We start from the raw sequence: 8,360 nt of genomic DNA, 5'->3' as shown, positions 1-8,360 counted from the left end.
AGTATCGCCGGCAATGTTTTTTAATTTCGAACATGCAAAATGGCCGGCTAGCGCTAGGTCACAAGCGCTAAGTGAATGCGCGCCAGGGCCAGACCACCCAATATTTGTAGGAATGGCCTGTGACTGCGCTTAACTCTTGAGCAATTTGAAGGAAACCCATATTATACTAATTTCTATCTTTAAAATAGGATAACAAATATCGGTAAATATAATTTATGAATGTTATCTCAATATACTAATTGAGATTTAGGATAGAAATTAGATATCTAAAGAAATTAGCAGTACCCTGATAATTTACTTTCTTGACAAAAATCGGCTTTTTTCAATTACATTTTAAAATTTTTTCAATTACACTTGCATATTTTTATTTGACACTTCAATTAAAATTAGGAAAATTACTCGCTACTATCCTTAGATGCTATAATCTGAAGTAATTCTGTAGCACCTTCATCGTGGGTATTGCAGACACAATAGATTTTCAATTGTTATGCGGCAGCCGCGGCTGCCGCTTAGGGATTGACTATTGATGGGTTAAAAGATATATAGTATTTAGTAAAATATCAATTTAATAAATAAAAATAATAATAAATAAAGTCTTTATTGAAAAATATATTACATAACTTAATCTAACAATCTAAAATATTTTCTACCGGTAGAATCCAGGAATGTTATCAACTACTATTTAGCAAATGACATTATTTCTCTTTTTGCTTTGTGAAAATTCAATAAATTTTATAAAATTATTGAATTTTGTAAAATTTAATTATTTTTTAAAGCAGGTCCACTTCAACCAATTTTAAAGTTAATCCATGTTTAAACGTTCCACTCTTATTCTTCGTGTATTGTAATTTGAGAGAGGAAGCCTAATATATAATTAACAGAGTATTAGCAATAACTAATAACCTAAATTGGGCTGACTGGTTCTAAGCATATACTGATTAACCTAGAATCAACTATCAAGTGACACTAATAGTATGCACTCTAGTAACCGGCCTAACGGATTTACCCGAAAAAAAGATCCGTTGCGTTCACGCTTCTGGATAAAGCCACATAAAACACTCAATGTTACAGTGACCATCTCAGCCATGAAGTCAGGAAAACAATTTAATGTAATAAGATATTGTGGAATTAATTTCTTTTTTATGAATGAATGAATGTCAAAAAAATCTAAAATTTCTGTAGTAATTTTAAATCTTCTTAGATTTAAAATTTTTATTACCTTGTCTTATAAAGCGGCTAGGATCTTTAATTTATCCTGGCTTATAGGATATTATGGAAACATAAGACAGTTAAAAATATATTTGTTTAGGTTTCTTTTTTACTGTAGCTCCCTTTGTTCTCATTTTCTTAGATCAAAGTTTATATATTTCATTAGGTTTTTTTACTGTAGCTCCTTTTGTTCTCATGTCTGCCGCTTTCGGGATTTTGTGATGAAAACGCCAGAACTATCCCACTAAAGTAATTGTCACCTTGTGGTCCACAGCAGCCGATCAGCTGGTTACGTAACCATCTGCAACAGTTATCTCATTGCCGTGACGAAATTATTAACATTCTGTTATCTACACTACTATTATAAAGAGGAAAGATTTGATTTTTTGTTTGTTTGTTTGTTTGTTTGTTTGTTTGTTTGAGTCGAATAGGCTCCGAAACTACTGGACCGATTTGAAAAATTCTTTTACCATTGGAATCCTGCATTATTTCTGCTGAACATAGGCTAATTTTTATTTTGGAAAAATATAAGGTTCCGTAAGATATTTGGGATTTTCGGACGCAAGGTTTAAAAAATCAACCAGAAAAGTTACTTATTTTGCGTACGCTGCCTAAACTATAAAAGATAGAGGCATAAAATGTTCTAAGTAATTATAGATCTTTTAAATATCTACAAAAAAGTCCGCGACACACTATACCTATCTATGTTGAGTGAGGCACAATAACCATTTTTTTATTAAAAAATCTAGAATTTTTTTTGGACTATATTTAAATGCGTTTATTTAAATCATGCTATTGACCCTTATCAAAATAAATTATTTCATCACTAAGTACAGTTAATGTAGATAATATTCGGTCTTTGAATGATTAAAATTGGACGTTTGGTTTTAATGTTATGGCGAAATTAAAATATTACGATTTCTGCTGCACGTTGCGAATTGGGCGTCAAGGCGCGATGCGCGGGTGTGCGTGCGGTAGGGGAGAGATTTAATTATCAGTGCCACAGACTCGCCCGGAGAGTCCACGTAAATATTACCTCGATCGTGGGAATCGCAGACACAATAGATTTTCAATAGTTATGCGACAGCCGGGTGCTGCTTTATTGATTTGATATAGACTATCGTGCTTCATTATTATAATCCTAATTTCAAAAAAGCTTTAAAAGTTATGACTACGAAAGTAATATTTTTAGAACTTTTTAAAATAAGTTTTGAATGACTATTATTTTTGATTGCTATTATAATTAATTAATTTCTTTAACTATAAATCTCCAATAGCGGCAGCCGGCTGCCAGCATAACAATTGAAGATCTATTGTGTCTGCGATACCCACGATGCCGATGCACGATGGAAGTATTAATGCATATTTTTTAATCCACACTATTTCTGCTGAATATAGGCTATATTTAATGGGAGAAAAAAGGGAACCGTATTAAGTGTTAATAATTGTGTGAAAAATCTACCAAAATATTCCTTCTTGCTTATCCATACTAATATTATAAATGCGAAAGTATCTCTGTCTGTCTGTCTGTCTGTCTGTCTGTCTGTCTTGCTTTCACGCCAAAACTACTGAACCGATTGCAATGAAATTTTGTATACAGTTATTCTAGAGTCTGAGAAAGGACATAGGCTACATTTTGATGTGGGAAAATATCTTATTTCCATGAAAATATCGATGAAAATGAATTCGCATTGCGCGTGGCCAGCGCTCATCCCGGGGGTCCTGGGTTCGAGTCCCGCAGGCGGAACAAAAAGTTTTCAATGTTCCTGGGTCTTGGATGTGTATTAAAATAAAATTTCAAAAATCTTAAACATATTTTATGTATAATATTATAAAAAATCCAGAAATATATCGATGGAATGAACATTTTAGTTCTAATACGATTCAACAGATGGCGTTTTATTTTTTACTTTATTGTAACATAGAACTAATCATACTTATTAGTTAGTATGTTTTTGTTTATAGTTTTTAATACGTTAGAATATTATGTTTAATAATATTATCACTTGGTATAATAATAATCAATCTATCTTATCTTATGTAGAACTCCTACTGCATTTCTAATCCATACTATCCATACTAATATTATAAATGCGAAAGTATCTCTGTCTGTCTGTCTGTCTGTCTGTCTTGCTTTCACGCCAAAACTACTGAACCGATTGCAATGAAATTTTGTATACAGTTATTCTAGAGTCTGAGAAAGGACATAGGCTACATTTTGATGTGGGAAAATATCTTATTTCCATGAAAATATCGATGAAAATGAATTCGCATTGCGCGTGGCCAGCGCTCATCCCGGGGGTCCTGGGTTCGAGTCCCGCAGGCGGAACAAAAAGTTTTCAATGTTCCTGGGTCTTGGATGTGTATTAAAATAAAATTTCAAAAATCTTAAACATATTTTATGTATAATATTATAAAAAATCCAGAAATATATCGATGGAATGAACATTTTAGTTCTAATACGATTCAACGGATGGCGTTTTATTTTTTACTTTATTGTAACATAGAACTAATCATACTTATTAGTTAGTATGTTTTTGTTTATAGTTTTTAATACGTTAGAATATTATGTTTAATAATATTATCACTTGGTATAATAATAATCAATCTATCTTATCTTATGTAGAACTCCTACTGCATTTCTAATCCATACTATCCATACTAATATTATAAATGCGAAAGTATCTCTGTCTGTCTGTCTGTCTGTCTGTCTTGCTTTCACGCCAAAACTACTGAACCGATTGCAATGAAATTTTGTATACAGTTATTCTAGAGTCTGAGAAAGGACATAGGCTACATTTTGATGTGGGAAAATATTTTCCATGAAAATATCGATGAAAATGAATTCGCATTGCGCGTGGCCAGCGCTCATCCCGGGGGTCCTGGGTTCGAGTCCCGCAGGCGGAACAAAAAGTTTTCAATGTTCCTGGGTCTTGGATGTGTATTAAAATAAAATTTCAAAAATCTTAAACATATTTTATGTATAATACTAGCTGTTGCCCGCGACTTCGTCCGCGTGGACTTTAGTTTATAGCGCGCGGTGTCAACAAAATTTGTGTCAAATTTAAAAACTTTTTAATACCCTGGTAAGTGCTTCCGGTGTAGCGCGGCCCTTAATTAATCAAAATACCCAAAAACAGCTGGGTTTGGGTTTGGGTTTGGGTTTTTTTATAAAAGCTTTTGACACCAATTTTGTTGACATCGCGCGCTATAAACTGAAGTCCACGCGGACGAAGTCGCGGGCAACAGCTATTTAATATAAGCGGTTCACAAGTCAAAAGGTTTTGATGCAACACGGACCTCCGGCTTTTGGGAAACTCGGCCTTAAATTATATTTCTTTTATTAATATTTATATTTAGAGTTTTGTTCTTTACAGCATTTTTATTTTATTTCTGATTTCTTAACAATAGCCTTCAGTTTAATGTAATTATATTCATTATAATAACATCAATGCCATTTTGTTTGTTAATCCTTTTATGAAATTAAGATAAATATCTTAAATCTGGGTTTGATAAATATCTAAGTTTTCTGTTTATACTAATTTTCTAATCTCATTGTGATGTTTAAAAAAACAGATGATTCGTCATCTATTAGTGCATCATGCTTTAAAAGCTGAACCAATTGAATTTTAACTAAATGACGCCCACGAATGCGTTGCGCCAAAATTCGTTTGGGCGTGAAGAGGTAACTGACTGACAGACAAACCCACTCATTAATAATAAGTAATAACTATTAGTATGGATTTACTCAATTTAATTCGTTTATTTTCTATAAAAGTGTTAAATACGATCATTTTCTTAAAAACTAACACTTTTAGCTATGTATGACAATAGCATGCAAAATAAATATGCTATAAATATAATTATACACCCTGGGACAATAATTAAGTAATAATATCAATTAATCAGTTTCATGCATAATATATACTATGTAAAGACACATAATATAATAATCATCTTACCTTTAAGATCTAATTTCAGAAATGAAACAAGCTAATTCGCTCATTATATTACTAAGCAAAACAAGCCGCAATTTCCCGGAATTGTTTACCGACTTACAAAAAAGGTAATTTACTCCTGTACCCCCTCATCACTTTACCATGTCATCACGGTGTCACAACGGAAGCCGACTTCCTCCGACCACAGCAATCACGATGGCTTTTGAGGTTGACATTACGACGCATCCTCACGTTTGTGTAAACATTTGAACGAGTTGATAAACCACCTGATGGTTTTTTTTATGAAATAAGGGGGCAAACGAGCAAACGGGTCACCTGATGGAAAGTAACTACCATCGCCCATGGACACTCGCAGCATCAGAAGAGCTGCAGGTGCGTTGCTGGCCTTTTAAGAGGGAATAGGGTAATAGGGGAATATAATAGGGTAATAGGGGGGAAAGAATTATACGTGGGAGAGCCATGCTTCGGCACGAAGGGGCCGGCTCGACCGGAGAAATACCACGTTCTCACAGAAAACCGGTGTGAACCATCGTTAGCGCTGTGTTTCGCCGAGTGAGTGATTTTACCGGAGGCCCAATCCCCTACCCTATTCTCTTCCCTACCCTTCCCTATTCCCTTCCCTTCCGTATCCTCTGCTATTACCCTATTCCCTCTTAAAAGGTCAGCAACGCACCTGCAGCTCTTCTGATGCTGCGAGTGTCCACGGGCGACGAAAGTTGCTTTCCATCAGGTGACCCGGTTGCTCGTTTGCCTCCTTATTTCATAAAAAAAAAATTGTGAAGCCGTTTTATCATTTCATTCAGGTAACGGGCAAAAAAGCTGGTTCTGTTACAAATAGTTACTACAAAATATTATAAATTATAATAGCAATTATCAATGATATAATATATAAAAAACTCAAAGCAGATATGTTACTACCGCGCGCGTTGTGAAGCTTCAAATACGACCCAATTGGGTCGTCTTTTATTTAGTCTGTCTCTTTTATGTAAATGGCATTTCGTATCTATTGTTTCACTTATCTGTCAAATTTGTCAATGTTGTTCGGAAGAGATTTAAACCGGAAAATAGTATGAACGTAACGGATCTGTATAAGTAGAATATCATTGGCAATTATAATTTCTAGCTACCATAAAACTGAATAGCACAAATTATTTCGTTCAGCAGTAAAGTCCTTGACATGGAACCACTTGCTAAACCAGACTGTGGTTTATGGAAACTAACGTATTTGATAACTATTTACTATGCTAGACGGTTCTAACTAGGTTGTAGTAATACGAGTATAATAATATTATGTAACTGATATATTCAGAATCATTGACCGTCTGTCTTACTTAATTTCATGAAAATCGTTGGAGCCGATTCCGAGATTCCAATTATATATACATATATATACAAGAATTGCTCGTTTAAAGATATAAGATAATATGGGTGAAAATCGAAATACTTTGTACGGCAAAACAACGTTTACCGGAACAGCTAGTTAATTTATAAATATTTAACCAGATGTCGCCGTAGCATCACCTATACAGGGTGCAATTAAATTTTTTAGGGCTGAGGTATCATTAGGAGAGTCCATTTAACCTAAAAAATAGGATGTTAATTTTTTTACATTGGTAATACATGTTATTTTTTTACACTTAAAATCGTTGCAGGATGGTCACTAGAGCGGGGTTTGTAGAGCGGGGGCGGCGGTGGGAAGAGCGAAGGTGACAAGGGGGGTGGCGCCGGAGAGGCACAGGAGGCACGCGCCGGCGACGCGTATTGTCCATAATTGTGGTGTTTTTTAGGAAAACTTTCGGAAGCTATTACTCAACATTTTAGTACTGAGGGATTTTAAAAGAAAAAATACGTATATTTTTATTCTTAACAAGGATCAATACAAGTTTATATTGAAATTTGACTGGAAGGTTTAATTGCATCATGTATAGGTAATGCTGCAGCGACATTGCAGCGACATCGGAATAAAAGGAAAACAAAAGTACGAAATCCTGTAATTTTATCTTTTTTCTGCATTTGTATGTTTTCATCATTATGGTCGTTTCAAATGTATTTCCTTGTTGGTGTGTCAAATAAATAAATAAATAATAATTCTTGTCCTTGGTCCACGCAAATCGCGCAGTAATAGCCAAAATTTTAGAGCCCTCATCTTGCCCATTCGTCATTCCCTTTGCGGACGAGGCCAAGGATGCCTGGGACATTGCTAGTGCCGGCAGCGAGGTTCCCAAGAACACATCTTCCCAAAGGCTCTGGGACGAGCCCATCTGCGAACTGGTGCGTAATAAACTGTTTAACACGTCTACCAGCGCCGTAGAACGGGCTCGACTTTTGGCCGTGGAGAGGTGGGAGTCGGGAGCTTGGCTGCAGGCACTGCCATCTAAAAACACAGGAACATTGCTGGACCGTAATACATTCCGTCTTGCCACTGCCCTGCGTCTTGGTGTCCCCCATGTCGTCCCCCATCAGTGTGTTTGCGGCGCGCGCGTTGACAGCTATGGTCACCACGGGTTGTGCTGCTCGCGAAGTGCCGGACGCTTTTCACGGCATCACAACCTGAATGACCTCATTCGTCGGGCTCTTGTCACTGCCGGCGTGCCAGCGATACTGGAGCCCTCCAGTTTGGCGCGCGACGATGGCAAGAGACCCGATGGAATGACCCTGGTGCCCTGGAATGTGGGTCGGGCCCTTGTGTGGGACGCTACTTGTGTCGACACACTCGCCTCGTCCCATATTCAGAGCACCTCGAGCTGTGCGGGCGCAGCCGCAAACCAAGCAGAGAACCTCAAGCGGCGCAAATATGAGAACCTCAGCGGAGATCTTATATTTGAACCGTTTGGGGTGGAAACTCTAGGCGCATGGGGTCCGGGGGCACATAAGCTTTTTAGAGGAATATCTAAGAAGCTTGTTGAAGCCACCCGAGACCCCAGAGCTGGGAGCTACCTGGCACAGCGGATAGCAATTGCCATCCAACGTGGCAATGCTGTCAGCTTGCTGGGCACTCTGCCAGATGGGGACGACTTGGGCAAGTTTTTCTTTTTATAGTTTTATATTTAAAGTTTGTATATATAATATATCTGTATATTTTAGATAGTATTTTAGTGTTTACATTTCTATCCTTGTCGATGGAATGATAGACAAATCGTTTGCTAAAATAACGAATTAGTCGAGGATCGAAAAAAATTAGAACAGTTTATC

This window comes from Aricia agestis, chromosome 8 (genome assembly GCF_905147365.1).
Source record: "Aricia agestis chromosome 8, ilAriAges1.1, whole genome shotgun sequence".
NCBI classification, from domain to species: domain Eukaryota; kingdom Metazoa; phylum Arthropoda; class Insecta; order Lepidoptera; family Lycaenidae; genus Aricia; species Aricia agestis.
This window is presented reverse-complemented; position numbering follows the sequence as displayed.